The sequence below is a fragment of the Bufo bufo genome, chromosome 3 (genome assembly GCF_905171765.1).
Source record: "Bufo bufo chromosome 3, aBufBuf1.1, whole genome shotgun sequence".
NCBI classification, from domain to species: domain Eukaryota; kingdom Metazoa; phylum Chordata; class Amphibia; order Anura; family Bufonidae; genus Bufo; species Bufo bufo.
In genome coordinates, this window is record NC_053391.1 from 361,272,948 (window position 1) to 361,298,921 (window position 25,974).

Below are 25,974 nucleotides of genomic sequence, written 5' to 3' on the forward strand. Positions count from 1 at the left end.
TATATTTATTACATTATGTAACCTTAATGTCTTACTATGGAAGTCAAGCAACCACAGTGGCCAGCTGTGTATCCTTAACAAGTCTCTACTCCTGAACTGTAATTAGAGACTAATGTGTTTATACAATCATTGAATTGGTGGTATTATAGAATTATAGTGCTTTCTGTTGTTTGAGAGGTAGGTTAGAAGTTTAGATTACATAATTCTTAAAGGTGTTGTCCAATCCAGGTTATGGCCTATCCTCAGGATAAGTATCATTATCTTATTGGTGGGGTTCCAACAACCAGATGTTCTGTACTATCCCCGATGCTGAAAGTCGGTTCTAGAGCAACACAGTTCCATTCATAAAGTGCACTGAGCTGGTTTCTGGAATGCTCTTTTCATTGAACTTGATAATGGAGGTACTACAGAAAAGCTGATTGGTAGGGGTGCGGGATGTCGGACCCCTGCAGATCAGATAATGATGACCTATCCCCAGGACTTTTCTGGGATTTAAATACTGATAACCTCTCCTCAGGTTACGTCATAAATATATGATCAGTTGGGGGTCTGACTTCCAACATACCCACCAATCAACTCTTCTGTCTGTGACATCATGTCCATAGATGACATGGCCTTTGTGCAGCTCAGTCTCATTCAAGTGAATGGGACTGAGATGCAATTCCAAGAACAGCTGCTATACAACCAATGGTGCTCTGCTTGATATAGAAGGAAGATGCAACAGTGCTGATCTGAGCACAATGGTCCCATGAAACAACTGATTGTGGAGATGCCAGTAGTTGGACCTGCGCCAATCAGATATTTATAGCCCATAGTGAGAATAGTTCAATTTTTCTCAAAAAATCCCTTTAACATCAATGGGGAAGATTACACATTCCAACAGAAGCGACATGAGATACAAACATAGTCTTAACCACATTGTTGTAGAATACACTATTACCAACTTGACAAACATTTGTACAAAAATATAGCTACAATACTGGTAATTCCAGATAATCAAAACAATTCACTTAAAGCCAATTTTACTGTCAAAACTCTTATATCATTTCATGGTGATGACTTTTTGTGTGGGAGACTACATAAGATATTACTCCACAGTGACTGAATATGTGGCAACCTGACTGAATATCACAGGGGTGCTTATTTCAGTCCAAATGTATGTTCCTTTCAAGTGTAACTTCTCCAAATTATTTTTAATAAATAGGCATTGAGTGCAAGATGATTGTGCACAGGGGTGCACTGCCAATGAGGCAAGGTGAGGTGATTGCCTCTGGCAGCACCACTTAGGGGCAAGTTCGGAGCAGCATAAGAGCCATGGGCAATTGTGGAAGCACTCATCTCTGCATATTCAGCTTCTTCGCTGTTCTCAGAACTGCGATACAGTTCAGTGTTGCGGTACATTTTTGTACTGGCACACATTATAAAGGAAGCATTCGTGTACTGGCACATATTGTAAGGGGGAATTATTTTACTGGCAAACATTATAAGGGGCCATTTTTTGTACATTATTACTACTGGGGGCATTAAGGTGGGCTTTATTACTATGGTGGGACTACAGAGCATGATGTATTAGTATGGACACTATGGGGGCATTATTACTTCTGGGGGCAAAAAAAGGGACATTATAACTATTGGGAGAACTGTTACCACATAGTGCACTCTGGTAGAGAATTATTATTATTGGTGGGACTTTTGGGAGGACTTTTACAGTGGGGGGCACCCTAGCATAGTATCAGCCTAGCACAATTATTTTTGGAGAACACTATGGCGGTAATTTACAAACAGATATATGCCACTTTTTGGTGTATACCTGTCGCAGATTGCGGTGCAAAGGTAATTTGCGCCGCAATCTGTGACTTTTCCCTGCTCACGCCAGGTCTAAAAAAAACGGGGTCGTGGCGTAGGTGAGGAAGGAGGAAGACCGGCAGGCTCATCTCATTTATAATTTCCTACGCCTGTTTTTGGCATAGAAAATGGTCTTAATCTACGCCAGCCAGGAGCTGGCATAGAGTTAGACAGGTGTTGGTCATGCAAAAGTTATGTAGATGCCGGCGTCTCTACATAGATTCGGCGCATCCACAGCCGGCTAAGGGAGTATTAAGACCAACGTCTAAAACTCCAGTTTTAATAAATGACCCCCTATGTTTACAGCACTATACGTGTCAGAGACAGTATTTCTGGACACAAAAATTATTGAACGGTGGGCCTTCTGCGTGGTAGTAGTATTTTTAGGGAGGCTGTTTCTGCAATATAGTGTTGAGGAGCACAATGGGCACAGTATCTGGGGTGGCAGAATGGGGTGTTGAGGAGTTAGGGAGAATGATGGATAAGCAGGAAACTAAGATGTTTGTTTGTCAAACTCTGCAAAGACGAGTAATGCCCTAAAGAAAACATCGGGTCTGAATGGAGAAGATGTGGAAAGATATTATCTACAGTACAGACCAAAAGTTTGGACACACCTTCTCATTCAAAGAGTTTTTTCCACAGTCACCGTACCTGAACCCAATCGAGATGGTTTGGGGTGAGCTGGACAGCAGAGTGAAGGCAAAAGGGCCAACAAGTGCTAAGCATCTCTGGGAACTCCTTCAAGACTGTTGGAAGACCATTTCAGGGGACTACCTCTTGAAGCTCATCAAGAGAATGCCAAGAGTGTGCAAAGCAGTAATCAAAGCAAAAGGTGGCTACTTTGAAGAACCTAGAATATGACATATTTTCAGTTGTTTCACACTTGTTTGTTATGTATATAATTCCACATGTGTTAATTCATAGTTTTGATGCCTTCATAGTCATGAAAATAAAGAAAACTCTTTGAATGAGAAGGTGTGTCCAAACTTTTGGTCTGTACTGTACATCTGAGGAAACATTACTGGATGTAAGAGGTATGTGGCGCTGTATTACCCTGTATGTTTTCTAGCACTGTATATATTGTTTTCCAAGCATGCCTTTAAAAGTAGGGCTGAAGGGAAGGGGTCAGGTGGAGAATCTGGCATTGGGGGGAGCATTTCAGTTTTTGTCTAAGGATGTTGAACAAATTTATTTCACATTGAGCCACAATAATTTTGCAGTGCATGCAGTCCTAAAAATTGACACTGTCTCATGTATAGAAAGCAAATAACTGTTTCAGGTTAAAGGGGTTGTCCGGCCTAGGAGCTCACAACCACAATGACAGTAACCTGTGGTCAATATAATAAAAACTCATCTGTCCATAGTCCCTCTGTTGTCACGCCGCTTCCCCATTTCCAGTGACAGCGATGTGCCATTCTAGCACATGTGACTGCTGAAGTCAGTAATTGACTGCAGCACTCACAAGACCAAGCCACTTCCGGCAGGGCAGGGACAGGAAGTGGCCAGGCACAGGGCAGCTGCGTAGTAATGGTGGGAGCGCAGATAGGTGAGTTGTTTTATTTAAATTGGCCATAGGTTTCAACCATTGTGGTGTCGGCTCCTAGGCCAGACATTTCTTTCCTATTGTAAAAGGGTTCTAGTTTTCTCTGCTGGAGTGCAAACCTAGTTGTGCAAAAAATATATATATATACAGGAAGATGTGGAGGATGAAGATGGTGGCTCACATGACCGTGGAAGGGAGGGGAATGGCCCTAATTGGGAGCCAATCACGGGCAGGGTTTTGGAAGTTCCTTTGGCCTCTGAGCTGGATACACACCATTCTGGGTGCAGTTTGCAATTTGAAAGCATGTGTTTTGGCTGTGTGTACCAAAAAAGCAATTACAGACATAAGTCAGTAATCTAGGTGTAGTAGGGAGAGTATAGGGACAGTATAGGACATATCCAATTGGGTATATTTAATAAATTGGTAGAAAAGTCAGGGTTTTATCAGGGAAGGCATAGGGAAGGAGGGACTGGTCTGGTCTGTGTTTAATACTATTTTCATACTGCTGCTGGCAGTTGAGAAATTCATGTTGCACTGCAAATTCTGCAACCAACAAAATCCTCCAATAACCTCATTTTTTTCTGTAAATAAATATTCAGCAGCCTTTAAAAAAAAAAAAAAAAAAGTTTCTACAGTTCATAAGTGTTTAACAGGCTTATTGCTAGCACCTCTAGCAGCAGCATCAAGCATACATTCTGCTGCAAAAGCATTATATTGTACCAAAATACAGTTTTAGTGACTGTGTTACTGCAATAACTACATTAATATAGAAGTTTAATTCACACATTGTTTTCCGTCAAGACACCAAGCAGTTTTAATGAACACGTTTTACTGTAATAACTGGATTAATATGGCACTTGTTACTAGTTTCATTCCAAACATTGCACGATTGTGAATGTGTTGTACTGCAATAACTGCATTAATATATCAGTTTCATTCCATGCATTGTATTGCGTCAATATTCTGTGCAGCTTAAGACTACTTTCTCACTAGCGTTTTTACTGGATCCGGCAGGGTTCAGCAAAAACGCTTCTGTTACTGATAATACAACCATCTGCATCCGTTATGAATGGATCCAGTTGTATTATCTTTTGCCAAGACGGATCCGTCATAAACTCCATTGAAAGTCAATAGAAGACAGATCCGTTTTCTATTGTGGCAGATTGTGGCAGAGAAAACTGATCCATCCCCATTGACTTGCATTGGCGGTCATGCAGGATCCGTCTTGCTCCGCATCCCAGGAAGGAAAGAAAACTACAACATATTGCGGTTTGCGCTCCGGTATGGGAACGCAACTTAACGGAACGGAATGCATTTTGGAGCATTCTGTTCAGTTCAGTTTTGTCCCCACTGACAATGAATGGGGACAAAACGGAAGCGTTTTTTTTCCGGTATTGAGCCCCTATGACAGATCTCAATACTGGAAAACTAAAACGCTAGAGTGAAAGTAGCCTTAGTGAACATGTTGTACTGCAATAACTGCATTATTATATGTTTACTTTTTATTATCTGTTTAATTACACGCATTATTTTACTAATGTAAATTAACAATAGCAGTATACAGTGTATTTCTAGAAGCAGAGGGGTGTGTAATTGGTCCTCTGCCTGTAAATTAAAGAAAAACACTTGCAAATCTTGCTACAGTTTAATATTTTGCACACCAGACCTTTGGCTTTAGATTTATGGGCCTCATAATAAAATGTCTGGTAAACAGAAAGGTGTCATCCAAGCATCAGAATGTGAGTGGCTGTAGTAGTGCAAACAGCAGAAGCAGCACCAGCCGTCTGGCCACTAGTAGTAGTAGGCCACCCTAGCTTCTGATCGCATTATTATTGAGGACAAAGAGGATGACATTGTGGATTGAGGGCTCACTCCTCCTCCCAGTCACAGCAGGATGATGTCAATGTCACCTCTGAGTCTGACACTGTGCCTTGGAGCCAGGTGTTACAGTCAGTTCCTACTGCTCCTTACAACTTGCTGCCCCAAGGAAGCCTTTCACTTGCATCATCTCTGTCTTCACTGCCCTGCTCCTAGTGTGACACCTTCTTTTTCCAAAGAAGAGGTAACAAAATCCCATGTGCTATGGGAGATACTCAAGATGGTCTTCCTGTTGATGACTTCCAAATTGGAACAAGTCTATCCTCCTTTTCCCTTTCTTTGTGTCAGCCAGGCCAGCTCCCAAAGCAGTAGTGTCCTTGTCATCATCATCAGCTGCTTCTTCTCCTGCTCAGACTCCTTTTCCTCTTTGTCCTCCGCTCCATCATGATACATACATATCGGAATGTGTGGCCATGAGAAAACCAATCGCGACCAGCAATTAGCTTGTGTGCAAGCTAAACTCTCCTCTGGCCAGGTTGCTGGTACAGTTGCTGCTATACCACTTATTAGTGGTAATTGTGGCGCAGTTCTGCACCTTCACCCAAAACTGAATTCATCAGGCTTTGCTAGCTCTGTACAGCTATTTGCAAAACTTGTCTCATTATCATGGAAATTTAGTGCAGTTCCATGCCTTCAAGAAAATGTAATTCTTCTTTATGCCATCAGCCAAACGTTTTGCCAGTTGTCTATAAAAATGTTTGCATTATCAACAAAATGTAATGCTTCTCTTTGCTATCAGACGGACTTTTTGCCAGGTGCCTGTAAAAATGGTCTCCACATTATGGAAATGTGGAGCAATTCCACGTCTTCAACAAAAGTTAATTCTGCTGTATGATATTCATACTTCTGGCCAGCTATCTATTCTTCTTTTAAAAAATTGTTTAAAATTGTCTGTTTTTTAAATGACTGTGACCTTTCCCTGTCACATACCCCGTTCCCTGATCGCATGGACTTCTGGGCAGGCAAATAGGAACAGTGGGCGGAACTGGCTCGCTGTACTGTCTTGTCCAACCTCCAGTGTCATCTCATTTTCACTGTGGCTGGTGGCGTCATCACAGCTAAACAAACAAAATCCCTTTTGTCAAAATGAATGAGGCATGGATCAGTGAGGATTTTCACACATCTCCGGCTGAGGCCGATGTCTACCATTGCTGATGATGGGTTTTTATTACCGGTCCCATCATGCCACTGCCGCTGTCTGCCTGCCTATCATCATATTCCATACTATATTGCTGCTGCTTCCACTGCAGTAGCTGCAACTCCTTCTACTACCACTACCATTAGCCCTAACCAGCCACCACTACTACAATTGTAACCCCAAAACAGCCACTCACACTTCGACTGCCTTGTCTGTTCCATACTGTGCTACTACTGTTGTCGCTACTATTGCTGCCACATTCGACTTTTACCCCTACACACCTAGACATTACCCTACCCCTTCCACATCCACACTGTACTGCTGCTGCTCCCAAAAATAAGTGAGAATTCAGAACAAACCACAGTTTTTTTCCTAACATTTAACACTTGTGTGTATAAACAAGGGCAGGCATCTGCCCCTGTTAAGGCATTATCTTTGGATGCTTCTTCCCAACAAGCCACTGTTTTGTTTTGTGTTTTTTTGTGATAATACCATGTGTTGATGGGGCCTTTATTATTTTCTTTTTGTATAAGTATTCTCTTTAGGGTGCTATCTCTTTTAATTTGAATTGTATGTTCGTAATTTCGTGTCCTGTGCTTCTTGTACAGTCAAATGACAATAAGGTGTCTCTTGTCTTGTTTTGTGTGTTTAAACATCATCTGCCTCCAATAAGGGACAATTTTTCGAAGGTTTCTAATAAGAAAAAGCTTAACAAATGCAATGGTGCAACATATTTTTAAACAGGGATAGAAAGATCAAAAAGTAAAAAAAAAAAAAACATTTTAAGAGAGAAAAATATGAGTTTTAGGAGACCTCAGAGTGTCACATACCAATTTTTAGGCCAATTGGAGCACTTTTGATGCGGGTAGAATCAATTTGTATCCCCCCTTTTACTTATTCCCGAATCGGACACAATGAATTTCAAGAAATTCTCTTATTTCTAGTCTGCACTGTACACAGTGATGGCTTGCTTCTGAGCCCTGTCCATGGTTCTGAAAGTCGAAAACCTTAGTTGATCAACTGCAAACCTCAGAACAAGATTTAAATAGACCACTTATTTTTGTTACTTTACAGCTATGGTTGTAAAAAAAACTATTGTTTGTCAGAAATTCCTACTTAAAAGTTTATCTAGCATTTCTACTAATTAAACAATAACTGTACAAGTGTAAAAAGAAGCCACCGCCAACTTTTTGCACAACTCGTTCTGTGGGGTTAATGGAAACAGTGCCACCTCTGTCCAAGGATTGTACCTGGTATTGCAGCTCAGCTCCAATTATGTGAATGGGGTGAGCTGCAATATCACTCATAACCTGTGGGCAAATTTGGCACTGTTTCTGGAAGAAAGCAGCCATGTTTTTCTAATCCTGGGCATGAAGGACATTTGAAAGTCCAGTAAATTAATCAGTTGATGCATAATGTAATCTATAATCAGTTTTTATTTAAGAATTCATAACTATCTTTGCACATTACAGAAATATTTGAAATATGCTGCATATAACAGTCTGACTGTGTGGCCCACCGGCTAGCCAACGGCAATGACACTGGAATGTGTAAATGTTAAAACACAGTGGTGTATTAATTTCCAGGAGGAGGGGAAACACTGGAAGTTCTCATCAGACTGGTTACATGGAGGAGTGAGTCTCTCCATGGACCATGACAGTAATTAATGCCTTCTCCATTCAGTTCATTGTGCTGTTTCTCATCGTATAATTAAAATCTTTTTATTATCCCAGAGTATTCGTGATCTGCCCAAGTGTCCTACTTATTGCCAGTTTTATCATGAAAAGATATTCAGGTCTGGTGTTTTGTGTAAGGCTTTCACATTAGCATACCGTACATCTGTGGCATACCCCTGTTTGTCACTGTGAGACTATCACCATAGAAGAACAACATCCACAATGGAATTTCACAATGAATTTCCATATAATAATCCCTGCATCAAAGAATGTGTGCATTGGGGTTCTAAGCTACGGAAATGCTTCCAATTGCTGGACTGACTTTTCTTCTCAAGTTGCAAAATGTCAATAATTTGACTGCATACTGACTTACCCAGAATGAAAGATGGATGACAAGTTATAAAAATAAGTAAAAAAAAAATCTATTCAATATATTTCTTTGAGGACTGGCTTGAAAATTACAAACAAACATTGGGGGGTCATTTATTAAGGGTACTTTCACACTTGCGTTGTTTGATTCCAGCAGGCAGTTCCCCTTGCCTGAACTGCCTGCCTGATCAGGCAAACTGTATGCAAACGCATGTCATTTTTTCTGACTGATCAGGCATTTTTCAGACTGATCAGGATCCTGATCAGTCTGAAAAATGCCTGATCAGTCAGAAAAATGCATTGCAATACCGGATCCGTTTTTCCGGTGTCATCAGGCAAAACGGATCCAGTATTTATTTTTTTCACACTTTTAAAGGTCTGCGCATGCGCAGACAGGAATACCGGATCCGTCAATGCGGCAATTTGAATGCCAGATCCGGCACTAATACATTCCTATGGGAAAAAAATTATAAGTGTTCAGTTTTTTGGGCCGGAAATAAAACCGCAGCATGCCGCGGTATTAGCTCCGTCCTGAAAAGTAAAAAAAACTGAACTGAAGACGTCCTGATGCATCCTGAAAGGATTGCTCTCCATTTAGAATGCATGGGGATAAAACTGATCAGTTATTTTCTGGTATAGAGCCCCTGGGACAGAACTCAATCCTAGAAAAACGCTAGTGTGAAAGTACCCTACGACCGGCATTTCAGATGCCTGTCTTAATACCTCTTTGACTGGCAGTGGATGAGTCGCATTTATGTGGAGACACCTGCCTATTCATAACTTCAATGTATCCACCGCCTGTCTAAATCTACACCAGCTCTCTTGCGTAGATTTAGACCATTTTCTACGCCTAAAACAGGCGTAGAAAATGATAAATGAGATGGGCCTGCCAACCTGCCCCCTTGCACACCCACGCCATGCCCCCTTTTTAAGGCCTTGCATGAGAGGGAAAAAGTCGCAGATTGCGGCACAAATAACCATTGCGCCACAATCTGCGACCGATATATGCCAAAAAGTGACTGTCGAGGTGTATGAAAGTATGATTGATTGCCAATTTACTAAGAAATCAACATATTTCTAGTTATATCAACAGACATCTTAACATCCTTGCAGAATATGTGGAAGGTACACACATTCGGTGTAGGCACTCTGAGAGAAGGACGCTCGCCTCCTCAGCATTCCCACAGTGCGCCTGCGCCGATGACATCACCGAAAGAGAAGATGTCATCGGCGCAGGCGCACTGAGGGAGTGCTGAGGAGGCGAGCGTCCTTCTCTCAGAGCGCCTGCGCCGAATGAAGACAGGCGCAGGATTTGAAATGCTGACAGGGCCAGCCGGAGGAGGAGAGCGCTCGCTAGCCCTGTAAATTAACAGGAGGAGGGGGCGTTTTTTTGCGGCGGCTACCAGCAAGTAGACACCCTACTTGCTGGTAGTGAAGTGATTTGCATATTTTAAAAGATCAATTTTTAAGGAAACGAAGCCACAGAACAAGGTAAGAGCCCTATATAGGGAATAGTCGTTAAATAAGGATTTTAACAAGCCCAAAAAAAAATAATGTGTTTTGGGGGTGACAGAAGCCCTTTAAGGCAAAAGAAATCAAATAATTGCCTATTATCTTCTGTAGGAGGTCACTTTGCAGTTAGGGGGAAGAGGTAAGCTATTGTAAATCATGTGGTCTTGTGTTATCTGCCTCCAGCTATATAATTGAGATGTTAGCTTTCAATGTAACCCTGCCTGTCATGATAATTAGATGATTGCTGAGAAGTGATCTCTACAGAACAGGAAGTGACAGCCTGTTTTAAAGAGTAACCATCATTTCACACAATGTCATTTCATTTAATAGAAAATGATGTTAATTACAAATTTCTAATTCACTTCCTTTAAAAAATATGTCTGCAGCTACCTGAAAAAAAAGCTGTAAAGTCATGGCCACTAGCAGTCTGACTTCCACCTAATTTGCAGTCCACTGCCTGTTGTCAGGCAAGATCCATCCCTGGTAACATAGACACAGAAGACAGCAGAGAGGAAATGGATGTGCGTCAAAGCTAGGTGGAATCCTAAGCCTGATAAAAGAACGGCTTTTACACTGCTTCTAAAGATCACAGGAGTGCCCTGCCTTTCTGTAAGTGTGATCTCTCTCTCCTTATATGAGTAATTGTATAAACTTTGCCTGTCACACTGTTGTGTGACCTCAAGAAATGTTACCTCTTTATGACACCGGCACTGCCTTACTCTTAGTTAACTTAATTGTTGACTATTGGCGGTTACATTGTCGCCTGACGAAAACCATCTGTTAGTTTGGTGGGTGAACGCAAAGAATGAGGAGAGCGTCAAATAAGGGACGTGGCCCCGGTAGTGGTGCTGCTGGTGGAGCTCCTGTTGCAGGGAGAGGACGTGGTCGATCTGTGCCAGCTACACGCACAAGTGAAACACCTTCCTCAGGTGCGAGTAGGCGACAGAACCTTCAGCGTTATTTGGTAGGGCCGAATGCGGCTCTATGAATGGTGAGGCCAGAACAAGTACAGGCGAAAGTAGATTGGGTGGCTGACAGTTCCTTCACATTGTCTCCCACCCAGATCAGATCAGAGTTGGCACCTGCAGCCGATGTCCATCAGTCCTTCACCTCAACCCCTTGCAAATCAGCCAAGCAGTCTGAGTCCCAAGTCATGGAGCAGTCTCTTCTGCTTTTTGATGACTCTGCTAGCAGGGTGGGCCTTGGAAGGGCCATCCACATATCTCTGCCCCAGAAGTGGAAGAGATTGAGTGCACCGATGCCCAACTACTTATGTTTCAGGATGAGTACATGGGAGGACCACCGCAGAACGTCTCGGATGATGACGAAACACAGGTGCCAACTGCTGTGGCTTTCTGCAGTGTGCAGACCGACAAGGAGGGCAGGGGTGAAGACTGGGTGGAAGATGATGTGGAGGACGATGAGGTCCTCGACCCCACATTGAATCAATGTCATGCGAGTGACCTGTGTAGTTCGGAGGAAGAGGCGGAGGACGCACAGAGCCACCAGCACAGCAGAAGAAGGAGCAGGGTGCAAAAGCGGAGCGGCCATCCTCTAGACAGTACGCCTGCTACTGCCCACCGCAGCAAGGGACCGAGCACACCAAAGCCAGCTCCAAGGAGTTCCTTGGCGTGGCAGTTCTTCAGACAATGTGCTGACGTCAAGACACAAATGGTTTGCACGCTGTGCAATCAGAGCCTGAAGCGAGGCATAAACTTTCTCAACCTGAGCACAACCTGCATGACCAGGCATCTAAGTGCAAAGCACGAGCTGCAGTGGAGTAGACATGTAAAAAACAAAGAAAGGTCTCTGGCTTCTCCTGCTTTCTCTTCTGCTGCAGTCTTGGCCTCTTCATCCAGCTCTGGAGTGACAGTGTCACCTACCACCCCGCCAACAGAGGATCTGCCAGCAACACCACCACCTGGGTCACCAAGCATCTCCACAATGTCCCATGGAAGCGTTCAACTCTCTATCTTCAAAACACTGGAGCGAAAGAGGAAGTACCCCCCTACCCACCCACGATTCCTGGCCCTGAATGCCAGCATTTCAAAATTACTGGCCTTTGAAATGCTGTCATCCCGTCTGGTGGAGACGGAGAGTTTTAAAAGCCTTATGGTGGTGGCTGACCCACAGTACATCATGCCCAGCCACCACTACTTTTCCAGGTGAGCCATCCCTTCCCTGCACAACCAAGTGGGGGAAAAAAATCAGGTGTGCACTGCGCAATGCCATATGTGGCAAGGTCCGCCTAACTAGTTTTAGGTGAACCAGTAAGCACGGTCAGGGACGTTTTATCTCTCTGACAGCACACTGGGTAAATGCAGTGGCGGCTGGGCCTGAGGCGGATAGAAGATTGGTGCATGTCCTTCCACCACCGAGGATTGCAGGGCGCTTCAGTTTGCCTCCTGTTGCTTCCTCCTCCTACTCCGCTTCCTCATCCTCTACCAGCTCCTCATCCGGTCGGCGTAACACCTTCACCACCAACTTCAGCACAGCCAGGGGTAAACGACAGCAGGCAGTTTTAAAACTTATCTGTTTGGGGGACAAACCCCACACCGCGCAGGAGCTGTGGACGGGCATGGAACAACAGACCGATGAGTGGTTGGTGCCAGTGAGTCGGACTGGTGGTGTGCGATAATGGGCAAAATCTCGTAGCAGCTCTGGGACTAGCCGGTTTGACGCACATCCCTTGCCTGGCGTATGTGCTGAATTTGGTAGTGCAGAGGTTCCTTACAAATTACCCCGATATGTCAGAGCTGCTGCAGAAAGTGCGGGTCGTCTGTGCGCGCTTTCGGCATTCTCACCCTGCTGCTGCTCGCCTGTCAGTTCTGCAGTGTAACTTCGGCCTTCCCGCTCACCGCCTCATATGCAACGTGCCCACAAGGTGGAACTCCACCTTGAACATGCTGGCCAGACTGTGCGAGCAGCAGCAGCAGCACGCACGGTTGAGTCGATCTGCGGAACAGCACCACTTCATCACCAATGACTGGGCCTCCATGCGAGACCTGTGTGCCTTGTTGCGCTGCTTCGAGTACTCCACCAACATGGCCAGTGCCGATGACGCTGTTCTCAGTGTTACTATCCCACTTCTATGCCTCCTTGAAAAAATGATTGAAGTCATTCACAAGTGGCTCCGAGGGTGGGTTCCTGCACCCACAAACGCCAGGTACACAATTGTCCAGCCGGGGCACAGTTCTGTAGGATGACGAGGTGGAGGATGAGGAGATGGAGGAGGAGGAACCGTGTTCACAGCAGGGTGGCACCCAAACCAGCTCATGGCCATCACTGGTGCGTGGCTGGGGGGATACACAGGACACAGACGATACACCTCCCACAGAGGACAGCTTTTCGTTGCCCCTGGGCAGCCTGGCACACATGAGCGATTACATGCTGCAATGTCTCCGCAATGACCGAATTGCCCACATTCTAACTTGTGCTGTTTACTGGGTAGCCAGGCTGCTGGATCCCCGTTACAAGGTCAACGTACCGTCCTTAATTCCGTCACTAGAGCGTGATCGTAAGATGCGCAAGTATAAGCGGCGGCACAGTGGAAGCACAAGGCGAAGGCAGAGGAGGAGGAAGAGGTCGCCAACGCAGCTGAGGCACCACCAGCACCTCAGAAGGCAGGGTTAGCATGGCCAAAATGTGTAAAGGCTTTGTCAGCACGCCACAACATCCAGCACCACCAGCTGATATGGAACGTCTTAGCAGGAGGCAGCATTTCAGCAACATGGTGGAGCAGTATGTGTGCACACGCCTACACAGACTGAATGATGGGTCTGCCCCCTTCAACTTCTAGGTCTCCAAATTGTGCACATCGCCTGAGCTTACCCTTTACGCCTTGGAGGTGCTGGCCTGCCCTGTAGCCAGTGTATTGTCTGAATGTGTGTTTAGCACGGCAGGGGGCGTTATCACAGACAATTGCAGACGCCTGTCCACAGCCAATGTGGACAAGCTCACATTAATTAAAATGAATCAGGCATGGATCCCACAGGACTTGTCCGTACCTTGTGCATAATAGACATGTATACCGGCCTTACACAGCGCAATTGCTCATTGTTGTATTTTTGATATTTCCCACTCTTTTGGGGTGTACCCTAATTTAAAAATAAATAAATAAAACAAAAAAACAGTGTTGGCTACCTTGTCCTCCTCCACCGCTGCTTCCACCTACACTGCTACGTCCACCGCCTCCTCAACCTCCTACTCCATATGGATCTCCACCTCATAGATCAAGAATTTTATTTTTTATTTTTACGTATTTTATTTTATTTTAAGTCATTTCACTAATTTGTCTGATACATTGTTGGGTTACATATCCCAAATTTTTGGCTGTGATATACCCCTGCTCTACCTAGTAGACAGGTTAATAAATTTCACTAATTTGTCTGTTACATTGTCTGGTGAAATTCACCAATTTTTGGCTGTGATATACCCCTGCTCTACCTAGAAGACAGGTTAATAAATTTCACTAATTTGTCTGTTACAATGTCAGGTGAAATTCACCAATTTTTGGCTGTGATATACCCCTGCTCTACCTAGTAGACAGGTTAATAAATTTCACTAATTTGTCTGTTACATTGTCTGGTGAAATTCACCAATTTTTGGCTGTGATATACCCCTGCTCTACCTAGAAGACAGGCTAATAAATTTCACTAATTTGTCTGTTACATTGTCAGGTGAAATTCACCAATTTTTGGCTGTGATATACCCCTGCTCTACCTAGGAGACAGGTTAATAAATTTCACTAATTTGTCTGTTACATTGTCGGGTGAAATTCACCGATTTTTGGCTGTGATATACCCCTGCTCTACCTAGTGGACAGGTTAATAAATTTCACAAATTTGTCTGTTACATTGTCGGGTGAAATTTACCAATTTTTGGCTGTTATATACCCCTGCTCTACCTAGTGGACAAGGAAATACATTTCACTAATTCGTCTGTTACATTCTTGGGTGACATTTTACCATTTTAGCCGTGAATAAACCCCTGCTCTGCATAGGTGGCAGGGACCTAATTTTTGAAAAATCGTCTGTTCAATTGGTGGGTGACATGAACACAGTTTTGCCGTGAATAAACCCCTGCTCTAAATAAGTGACAGGGACCTAAATTTAAAAAAATCGTCTGTTAGATTGTCAGGTGACATTTTACCAATTTTGCCGTATACAAACCTCTGCTCTGCATAGGTGACAGGGACCTATTTTTTGTAAAATCGTCTGTTCAATTGGTGGGTGACATGAACACAGTTTTACAGTGAATAAACCCCTGCTCTGCATAGTTGTCAGCAGGGGCGGACATACCGCCTGTGCAGCCGGTTCAGCTGCACAGGGGCCCAGCGTGGGAGGGGGCACTCCAATTAAGCTGTCTATGCATCTACAGGACGCACAGACAGCTGATTGTAATGGTGAAGCAGAGAGCTGCATGCTTCACCATTCATCATCACACCATACTATCTGACTTCAGTCTCAGGACGTACTGCGTCCACAGCTCTGAGGAGCAGGGCCAGGTCAGCACATCCTGAGCTGCATCTGCAATCGCCACCCTCATCCTCCATACAGCTCAGTCATGCTACCCTGGTACCCTGGTACCCTGGTGGTAGCCCCGCCCACATGCGGTCCTCTCCTAGCGCTTCTGGTGCTTAATGTGTGAGGCCTGCAGCAACTTAGGAGGAAGTGAGTTAGGGCCGGAGGCTGCCCCAGTGACCACTGTCTCTGCCAGATACTGAACTTTACTTGGTATGATGTTGTTTTTTACCCCACCCATCCCACCTGTCCCCCTCTGGCCCTCCTGTGACTGTCCCTTACCCACATACTGTGAGGCTACATTAACAATGTATTTTGCGGTCCACGGATCTGCAAGATATGTATTCCGTCCATATGCAATCTGTATATTTTTGCAAACCCATTAACTTAAATGGGTCTGCAGTCCGCATTTTGTAGAGAAATATAGGACACGTAACATTTTCCATCTTGTGCAGAACGCACATACAGATGCAGAAAGCACATGGAAGTCATTTGCTTTCCGCATCCGTATGTCTGTTCCGCAAAGGACAGAAAATGTGAGATGTCCTATACTGGTCCGCAACATGCAGGCTAGTTAATAGGTCTGCAAAAAAAATGCAGATGGCTCATGGGCGTCATCCGTAATTTGCAGATCATAAAATACATATGGTCGGTGTCATGTAAATGGGTTAAAAGTGTTGCCCAGACATGCAGGGGGTCATTTATTATTAAGGACATAGGGCGTACAGGTACGCCCTTGTGCCCTGGTACTTAAGGACACAGGGCGTACATGTACGCCCTGTGTATTTTCGATCACTGCCGTGCGGCTGGCAGTGATCGGAACCCGGTGCCTGCTCAAATCATTGAGCAGGCACCTAGGCTAAATGCGCGGGGGGGTCCCGTGACCCCCCCATGTCGGCGATCGCGGCAAACCGCAGGTCAATTCAGACCTGCGGTTTGCTGCGATTTCTGCAGTTTCTGGTCCCCGCGGTCCCTGACCGCGGGGATCAGAAACTTTATATGCCTAAAAAAAACGTTTTATTCACCCCCCCCCCCCTGCACCCCCGAATGATTTTATGGTGGCGGGAGGTGCAGGGGGAGGGTTGCGGGCGGTGTGGGTGGTGCGGGAGGCGGGCGGTGCGGCAGGCGGGATCGCGATCCCCCGCCCGCCTCCCCTTGTATAATCAATGGTTTCTAGTGGGTATACCAGGGTGCCAGCACATTGCTGGCACCCTGGTATAAACGGCTGACATCTGCGATGCGATGTCAGCCGTTTAACCCTTTCCATACAGCGGTCCGTACGGACCGTTGTATGGAAAAGGTTAACAGCGCAGGGAGCTCCCTCCCTCTCCCATCGGGGGGCTGCTGTGCCTTTGCAGCCCCCCGATGGGGAGGGAGAGAGCCCCCAGACAGCCCCCCGACAGATCCCCTCCTTACCCTTCCCCGTCTGCGAAGTTCTGACCAGAACTGAGCAGACGGGGAAGGTTCCCATGGCAACAGGACGCCTCTCAGGCGTCCTGCTGTCCATGGTGCTGAACAGATCTGTGCTAAAAGGCATAGATCTGTTCAGTGTAAGTAAAATACAGTACAGAACAATATATATTGTACTGTACTGTATTATACAGACATCAGACCCACTGGATCTTCAAGAACCAAGTGGGTCTGGGTCAAAAAAAAGTGAATAAAAGTGAAAAAAAAGTAAAAATCAAAAAACACATTTATCACTGATAAAAAATGAAAAAAATAAAATTCCCTACACATGTTTGGTATCGCCGCGTCCGTAACGACCTGATCTATAAAACGGTCATGTTACTTTACCCGAACGGTGAACGCCATAAAAATAAAAAATAAAAAACTATGATGAAATTGAAATTTTGCCCACCTTACTTCCCAAAAAAGGTAATAAAAGTGATCAAAAAAGTCGCATATACGCCAAAATTGTAACAATCAAACCGTCATCTCATCCCGCAAAAATCATACCCTACCCAAGATAATCGCCCAAAAACTGAAAAAACTATGGCTCTTAGACTATGGAAACACTAAAACATGATTTTTTTTGTTTCAAAAATGAAATCATTGTGTAAAACTTACATAAATAAAAACAAAAAGTATACATATCTTACGTCACAAAAAGTGTAATAGCAAGCAATCAAAAAGTCATACGCACCCCAAAATAGATGCCAATCAAACCGTCATCTCATCCCGCAAAAAATGAGACCCTACTTAAGATAATCGCCCAAAAACTGAAAAAACTATGGCTCTTAGACTATGGAGACACTAAAACATTTTTTTTGTTTTAAAAATGAAATCATTGTGTAAAACTTACATAAATAAAAAAAATTGTATACATATTAGGTATCGCCGCGTCCGTGACAACCTGCTCTATAAAATTACCACATGATCTAACCTGTCAGATGAATGTTGTAAATAACAAAAAAAAAAAACGGTGCCAAAAAAGCTATTTCTTGTTACCTTGCCGCACAAAAAGTGTAATATAGAGCAACCAAAAATCATATGTACCCTAAACTAGTACCAACAAAACTGCCAACCTATCCCGTAGTTTCTAAAATGGGGTCACTTTTATGGAGTTTCTACTCTAGGGTTGCATCAGGGGGGCTTCAAATGGGACATGGTGTAAAAAAAAACTGTCCAGCAAAACCTGCCTTCCAAAAACCGTATGGCATTCCTTTCCTTCTGCACCCTTCCGTGTGCCCGTACAGCAGTTTACGGCCACATATGGGGTGTTTCTGTAAACTACAGAATCAGGGCCATAAATAATGAGTTTTGTTTGGCTGTTAACCCTTGCTTTGTAACTGGAAAAAAAATATTAAAATGGAAAATCTGCCAAAAAAGTGAAATTTTGAAATTGTATCTCTATTTTCCATTAAATCTTGTGCAACACCTAAAGGGTTAACAAAGTTTGTAAAATCAGTTTTGAATACCTTGAGGGGTGTAGTTTCTTAGATGGGGTCACTTTTATGGAGTTTATAATCTAGGGGTGCATCAGGGGGGCTTCAAATGGGACATGGTGGCAAAAAAACAGTCCAGCAAAATCAGCCCTCCAAAAACCAAACGGCGCACCTTTCACTCTACGCCCCGCTGTGTGCCCGTATAGTAGTTTACGGCCACATATTGGGTGTTTCTATAAACGGCAGAGTCAGGGCAATAAAGATACAGTCTTGTTTGGCTGTTAAACCTTGGTTTGTTAGTGGAAAAAATGGGTTAAAATGAAAAATTAGACAAAAAAATGAAATTCTCAAATTTCCTCCCCATTTGCCAATAACTCTTGTGCAACTCCTAAAGGGTTAACAACGTATGCAAAATCAGTTTTGAATACCTTGAGGGGTGTAGTTTCTTAGATGGGGTCATTTTTGGGTGGTTTCTATAATGTAAGCCTCGCAAAGTGACTTGAGACCTGAACTGGTCCCTAAAAATTGAGTTTTTGTAAATTTCTGAAAAATTTCAAGATTTGCTTCTAAATTTCTAAGCCTTATAACATCCCCAAAAAATAAAATATTATTCCCAAAACAATTCAAACATGAAGTAGACATATGGGGAATGTAAAGTCATCACAATTTTTGGGGGTATTACTATGTATTACAGAAGTAGAGAAACTGAAACTTTGAAATTTGCAAATTTTTCCAAATTTTTGTTAAATTAGGTATTTTTTGGTGCAAAAAAAAATATTTTTTTGACTCCATTTTACCAGTGTCATGAAGTACAATATGTGACGAAAAAACAATCTCAGAACGGCCTGGATAAGTCAAAGCGTTTTAAAGTTATCAGCACTTAAAGGGACTCTGGTCAGATTTTCAAAAAATGGCCTGGTCCTAAGGTGTAAAAAGGCTGTGTCCTTAAGGGGTTAAGACCGGTCTTAATAACCCCTAAACTGGAACTGGTTCTGCTGATGTTATGAAGAGGCGCCGGCCTCTCCATAACTTCAGCACATCCAGCGACAGTGTAAATGCATATCATCCAGACTGAATCCTGACCCGTTCATTTCAATAGGTCTGTGTGAGGAGGCATATGTCTGGCAATAACTACTGTGAGGGGGACATATCTGGCCATAGCTAATGTGAGGGGGCGCATATCTGGCCATAACTACTATGAAGGGGGGACAATATCTGGGCATAGCTACTGTAAAGGAGGCACATATCTGGACATAACTACTGTGAGGGGGCACATATCTGGACATAACTACTGTGAGGGGGGGATAATATCTGGGCATAGCTACTGTGAAGGGCACATAATTTGGCATAACTACTGTGAGGAGGCACATATCTGGACATAACTACTGTGAAGGGGGGACAATATCTGGGCATAGCTACTGTAAAGGAGGCACATATCTAGCCATAACTACTTTGAGGGGGCACATATCTGGCCATAACTACTGTGAGGGGGCACATATCTGCCATAACTACTGTGAGGGGACACATATCTGGCCATAACTACTGTGAGGGGGCATATATCTGGCCATAACTACTGTGAGGGGCACATATATGGCCATAACTACTGTTAGGGGGCACATAATCTGGCATAACTACTGTGAGGGGGGCACATATCTGGCATAACTACTGTGAAGTTGGCACATATCTGGGCATAAATACTGTGAGGGGGCACATAATCTGTCACAATTACTTTGAGGGGGCACATAATCTGGCATAACTACTGTGAGGGGGCACATAATCTAGCATAACTACTGTGATGGGAAAATAATCTGGCATAACTACTGTGAAGTTGGCACATATCTGGGCATAACTACTGTGAGGGGCACATATCTGGGCATAATTACTGTGAGGGGGCAGATATCTTGCATAACTACTGCAAGGGGGTACATATCTGTCCATAGCTACTGTGGAGGGGGCACAATGTGGATATTACTACTGTGTGCTGGCACAAAGGGGCAAAAATTACTATGTAGGAGCATTAGGAGGACATTAATACGCACCACAGTATCTGAAGGGTTTCCCCTATCTTTGATGCGACTGATCACCCCTTCCTCTCCCTGTAGGATTGGGGGAAGATGACAAATTGGGGTCCCTTCTGCTGCCACACCTCATTGTATTAATCTTTACCTATGGCCTATGTTTATTTCTATATGTGTGGTTGGGGGGACCAGGCACATTCTTTGCACAGGGGCCCTCTGCTGCCAGTGTCCGCCCCTGATTGTCAGGGCTGGAATTTTTTTAAAATCGTCTGTTCCATTGGTGGGTAACATTAACCCATTTTTGCCAATGAAAAAACCCTGCTATGCATAGGTGACAGGGACTTACATTTCTAAAATTCATCTTTAATTGGCCCTTTCATTCGATCCTTCCACTTTAATAATTTGTCCCACATTTCAGCTTGATCACATTGCAGCCATTGACCTCCCTTGGATGTGGTATCCCTTTCTCACACTCCCTCTCCGGCGTGAAACCCTGATTCGCCGCTAACCGTGATCAACATGGTAGGTGCAGAAAAGAACATCGAAAGTTGATAGAGCAGATATCCAATTGGATCGTGGACATCACGGGGACATGCGACATGGTGGAGCAGTATGTGTGCACATGCCTACACATACTGACTGATGGGTCTGCCCCCTTAAACTTCTGGGTCTTCAATTTGGGCACATGGCCTGAGCTTGCCTTTCACGCCTTGGAGGTGCTGGCCTGCGCTACAGCCAGTGTATTGTCTGAACGTTTGTTTAGCACGGCTGGAGGGGGTGATCACAGGTTATATTTCCCAATGTTTTGGGGTGTACCCTAATTTAAACAAAGGAAAAAAACATTTAAACCAAAAACTAGTGTTGGCTACCTCCTCCACCACCGCTTCCACCTACACCGCCACATCCACCGCCTCCTCAACCTCCTACTCCATATGGACCTCGTACTCCTAGATCAAGATTATATATTTTTTTAATGTATTTTATGTTATTTTAAGTCATTTCCCTATCCACATTTGTTTGCAGAGCACTTGCCATCCTCTTAACGACATTTTGCTGCCATTTTCAGCCCTCTAGCCCTTTCCATGACTTTTTTAGAGCCATTTTAGTGCTCAAAAGTTCGGGTCCCCATTGACTTCAATGGGGTTCGGGTTCGGGGTCAAGTTCAGGTCCCGAACATCCAGGTGTCCACTCAACTCGACTCAGCACCTCTCACCCAAAAATGCCTGTCGCAGGTAGTGAATGACATTCATTTAAGAGTGGGTGATTTGCATCAGGAATCTATCTCTTGTTATGTGTTGGCAGGTCTGCCTGCACCATTGGTGTTGGATTTACCATGGTTAAGCAAACATAACCCTAATATCGACTGCCAAGCGAGACAGATTCTTGATTGGAGTGATTTTTGCATGGACAACTGTCTTAATGCATCGTTCTCTATGGTTACCACTAAAACTGTACCCTCGTTAATTTCTGAATTTTCGGATGTGTTCTCTGAGAGTGGTAATCAGGAGTTGCCTCCGCACCGGGAGTATGACTGTCCCGTCAATCTTATTCCCGAGCTAAACCGCCCAAATCTTGGTTGTATAATCTTTCGGAAACCAAAAGAAAGGCCATGCGAGAGTATATTAGAGTTTGGCAAAAAGACATATTAGACCATCCAAGTCCCCAGTGGCTGCTGGATTTTTATTTGTAGAGAAAAAGGATGGTACCCTGAGACCATGTCTGGACTTCCGTGAGCTCAATCGTATTACCGGCCGTGATCCTTACCCCCTTCCTTTGATTCCAGATTTCTTTAGTCAGATTGTCGGTGCCAAGGTGTTCTCTAAATTGGATCTGAGGGGGGCATATAATCTGGTAAGGATCAAGGAGAGGGATGAGTGGAAGACCGCATTTAATACCCCTGAGGGTCATTTTGAAAACCTGGTCATGCCCTTTGGGTTAACCAATGCTCCTGTGGTTTTTCAACACTTTGTCAATGACATCTTTCATCATCTGGTGGGGAGGTTTGTCGTTGTATACCTTGATGACATACTAATTTATTCGCCTAATATGGAGACTCATCAGGATCATGTGAGACAGGTGTTAGAGATCCTAAGAGAGAATTAGTTGTATGCTAAGATGGAAAAGTGTGTATTTGCTGTACAGGAAGTGCAATTTCTGGGTTACCTGCTCTCATCCTCAGGTTTTCGTATGGATCCTGAGACGGTCCGTGCCATGTTGGAAAATCTGAAAGCGCTTATGCGGTTTTTAGGGTTTAGCAACTACTACCGTAAATTTATCTTAAACTATTCATCGGTGGTTAAACCTTTAACAGACATGACTAGGAAGAGTGCTGATATTTCTATCTGGTCTGATGCGGCATTACAGGTCTTTTCTGCTGTGAAAGAATGTTTTGCTTTGGCCCCTATTCTGGTGCAACCGGACGTGTCTCAGCCATTTATTGTTGAGGTTGACCTGTCCGAGGTAGGGGTAGGAGCAATCTTGTCGCAGGGTCCTTCACCCAGTAAATGGCTCCCATGTGCATTTTTCTCTAAAAAAACTCTCGACTGCTGAAAGGAATTATGATGTGGGGAATAGGGAATTGCTGGATATTAAGTTGGCATTCGACGAATAGCTGCATTGGTTGGAAGGAGCAATTCATCCTATTACGGTAATTACGGATCACAAGAATCTGGCCTACCTGGAGTCGGCTAAGCGACTGAATCCAAGGCAGGCCAGATGGTCATTGTTTTTCACCAGATTTAACTTCATCGTCACTTACCGCCCTGGGGTTAAGAACGTCAAGGCGGATGCTCTGTCGCGTGGCTTTCCTGGGGGGGTGAGTCTAATGACCCTAGTCCCATTTTATCTGAAGGGGTAGTCATATCCGCTCTTTATCCTTATCTCGAGGCCAAGGTGTTGGAGGCACAGGAGGATGCTCCAGACTCTTGTCCTCCGGAGAAATTGTTTGTTCTCTCCGAATTACGTCACAAAGTGTTCGAGGAGCATCACTGTACGGTGCTTGCTGGGCACCCTGGGAGCAGATCGACTGTCGATCTCATCTTTCGCATATTCTGGTGGCCGGGGTTGTGTAAGTGTGTTGAGGACTATGTGTCAGCCTGTGGTACCTGTGCACGTGCTAAGGTGACACATACTTGGCCTTCCGGATCTCTGATTCCATTTCCCATCCCATCCAGACCTTGGACTCATTTGTCCATGGATTTTATCATGGATTTACCTAATTCTTCGGGAAAAAACGTGATTCTGGTGGTTGTCGATAATTTTTTGTAAAATGGCCCGCTTTATTGCATTACCTAGTCTACCCAATGCTAAAACTTTTGCACAGGTGTTTGTCAACAACATCGTGAAACTACATGGCATTCCCTCTGATGTGGTGTCCGATAGAAGGACTCAGTTTGTTTCCAGATTCTGAAAAGCGTTCTGTACTCGTCTGGGTGTACAATTGTCCTTCTCTTCGGCTTTTCATCCTCAGTCGAACGGACAGACAGAGCGCACTAATCAGAATCTGGAGATTTACTTGAGATGTTTTGTTTCAGAGAATCAGGAAGAGTGGTCTTTATTTTTGTCGTTAGCTGAGTTTGCCATTAATAACCGTAGACAGGTGTCCACTGATAAGTCGCAGTTTTTTGGGGCATATGGGTTCCACCCACAGTTTGGTAAATTTTCTGGTGCTCAAAATTCCGGCATTACTGAGGAGGAACGATTTTCCTCTTCTTTGTCTTTAATTTGACGGAAAATCCAAAATAACCTGAAAAAGATGGGCAACAAGTATAAGCGTATGGCTGACAGGAGACATATGAGTGGTCCGGACCTGAGAGTGGGTGATTCTGTGTGGTTGTCTACAAGAAACATTAAACTTAAGGTACCTAAAAGTTGGGCCCAAGATTTATTGGGCCATATAAGATCACTGCCATTGTTAACCCTGTAGCCTTCCGTCTTGAACTTCCTCAGGCATTGAAAATCCATAACGTATTTCATAAATCGTTGTTAAAGAAATGTGTCGAACCTGTTGAGCCGTCCTCCTTACCTCCCGCTCCTGTCCTGATTGACGGCAATTTAGAATTTCAGATTAGCAGGATTGTGGACTGCCAAGTTCTCCGGAGATCCCTCCAGTATCTCGTTCATTGGAGAGGGTACGGACCAGAGGAGAGAATGTGGGTTTGAGCGACCAATGTTAATGCTAGTCGTCTGGTGAGAGCGTTCCACAGAGCTCATCCTGATAAGGTCGGTCCTGGATGCCCGGAAGTCACCCTTAGAAGGGGGGGTACTGTCACACCTGTGACAGGTCTTAGAAGGTCTGAAAGATTATCTGCACATTAGTGATCTGACAGCCTCTTTTGGTTTCACTTTGTCTGTGTGTTGCTGGTATGTTTGGTTTTGGAAGAGCTGGAGTGTGGTTTTTGTGGAAGTCCTGTTCATCCATCATCCTCAAAAGTTAAGTGTTCTGCTTGTTGTGTTTTGTATCCCCCCCCAGTTGTTTACTAGGCCTCAGCGAGACGCTGGTTCCTTCACCAGGGAAGGAACGGGTTGTCTCTGCCCTGTCATTACCTTTAGGGAATCCGAGGGTCACCAGGGTTTTCTAGGTTCCTGTGTATGGGCATCTCTACCATCGAGAGGTGCCTATACGGATAGGAGTTAGGGCCAGGAGCAGGGTTTTATAGGTGGTGACCCTTTTCCTTCCCTAGCGGTTAGGCCTAGTGTCTTTCCCCTTCCTTCTTGTTGTCTTTTGGTGTCTCCCCTACTACATCTGTGACACTTTGGGGCTTTTTACCACCAATACACCTTTAGGGAAATCTAGGGTAATCTAGCTTAGGAATGAGGATAGAGAGTCTCCACCATCGGGATTCTTCTCTGGGCTGAGGGGTACAACAGAGTCATCCAGGGTCAGTGTGTTTCCCTCCCCCGGGACCCCAGCCCGCTCCTCTCTGTACATCTAGTTTCATAATTGATTTGAGTTAATTTTTGTAGTACCAGGGTTTTTTGATTGGCATCCTTTTCCAATCATAGTTTGGGCAATAGGTTTTAGATTGATATATAAAAAAATTATAGTTTTAAGGGTCTTACATACATTTTTGTGGTTTTATTAAAGTATAACTGGTACAGAAAAGATATAAGAAATATTGCTCAGTGCTTCATATGCAAAGAAAAGTACCGTAGTTTGTTTTCAAAACTCGTAGGAACCTCTTTAAAGGACATCTGTCAGCAGATTTGTGCCTACGAAACTGTGCGCTTGGCACCTGAAGACATCTATGTTGGTCCTAATTTCACATGTGCCTGCATTGCTGTGAAAAATGATGTTTTAATATATACAAATGAGCTTTAGGAGCAACGGGGCGTTGTCATTACACCTAGACTCTCTCTGCAATTACCGTGCACTTTCATTGACAGTGGCAGGCAGACGTGATCACGTTTACATTGCCTGAACTAAGTAGACTGCAATATAATTTTAGAGAAAAAAAATTCTGTCAAACTTGTAATTTATTTATTAAATTCCTGCTAATTCTGGGCTTTGAAGTGAAGGAGGCGGTCCTATCAGTGATTGACAGCTATCTATGTGTACACAGTCATAGAGGGAAGGCTGTCAGTCA

General features: G+C 44.1%; 1 protein-coding gene across 1 annotated transcript in view; it reads right to left on the reverse strand.

Moving 5' to 3' along the window:
- Positions 1-25,974, reverse strand: part of RIMS3 (regulating synaptic membrane exocytosis 3) — a 135,347-nt gene that overhangs the window by 94,940 nt on the left and 14,433 nt on the right. The gene's annotated exons all lie outside the window — the stretch shown is intronic.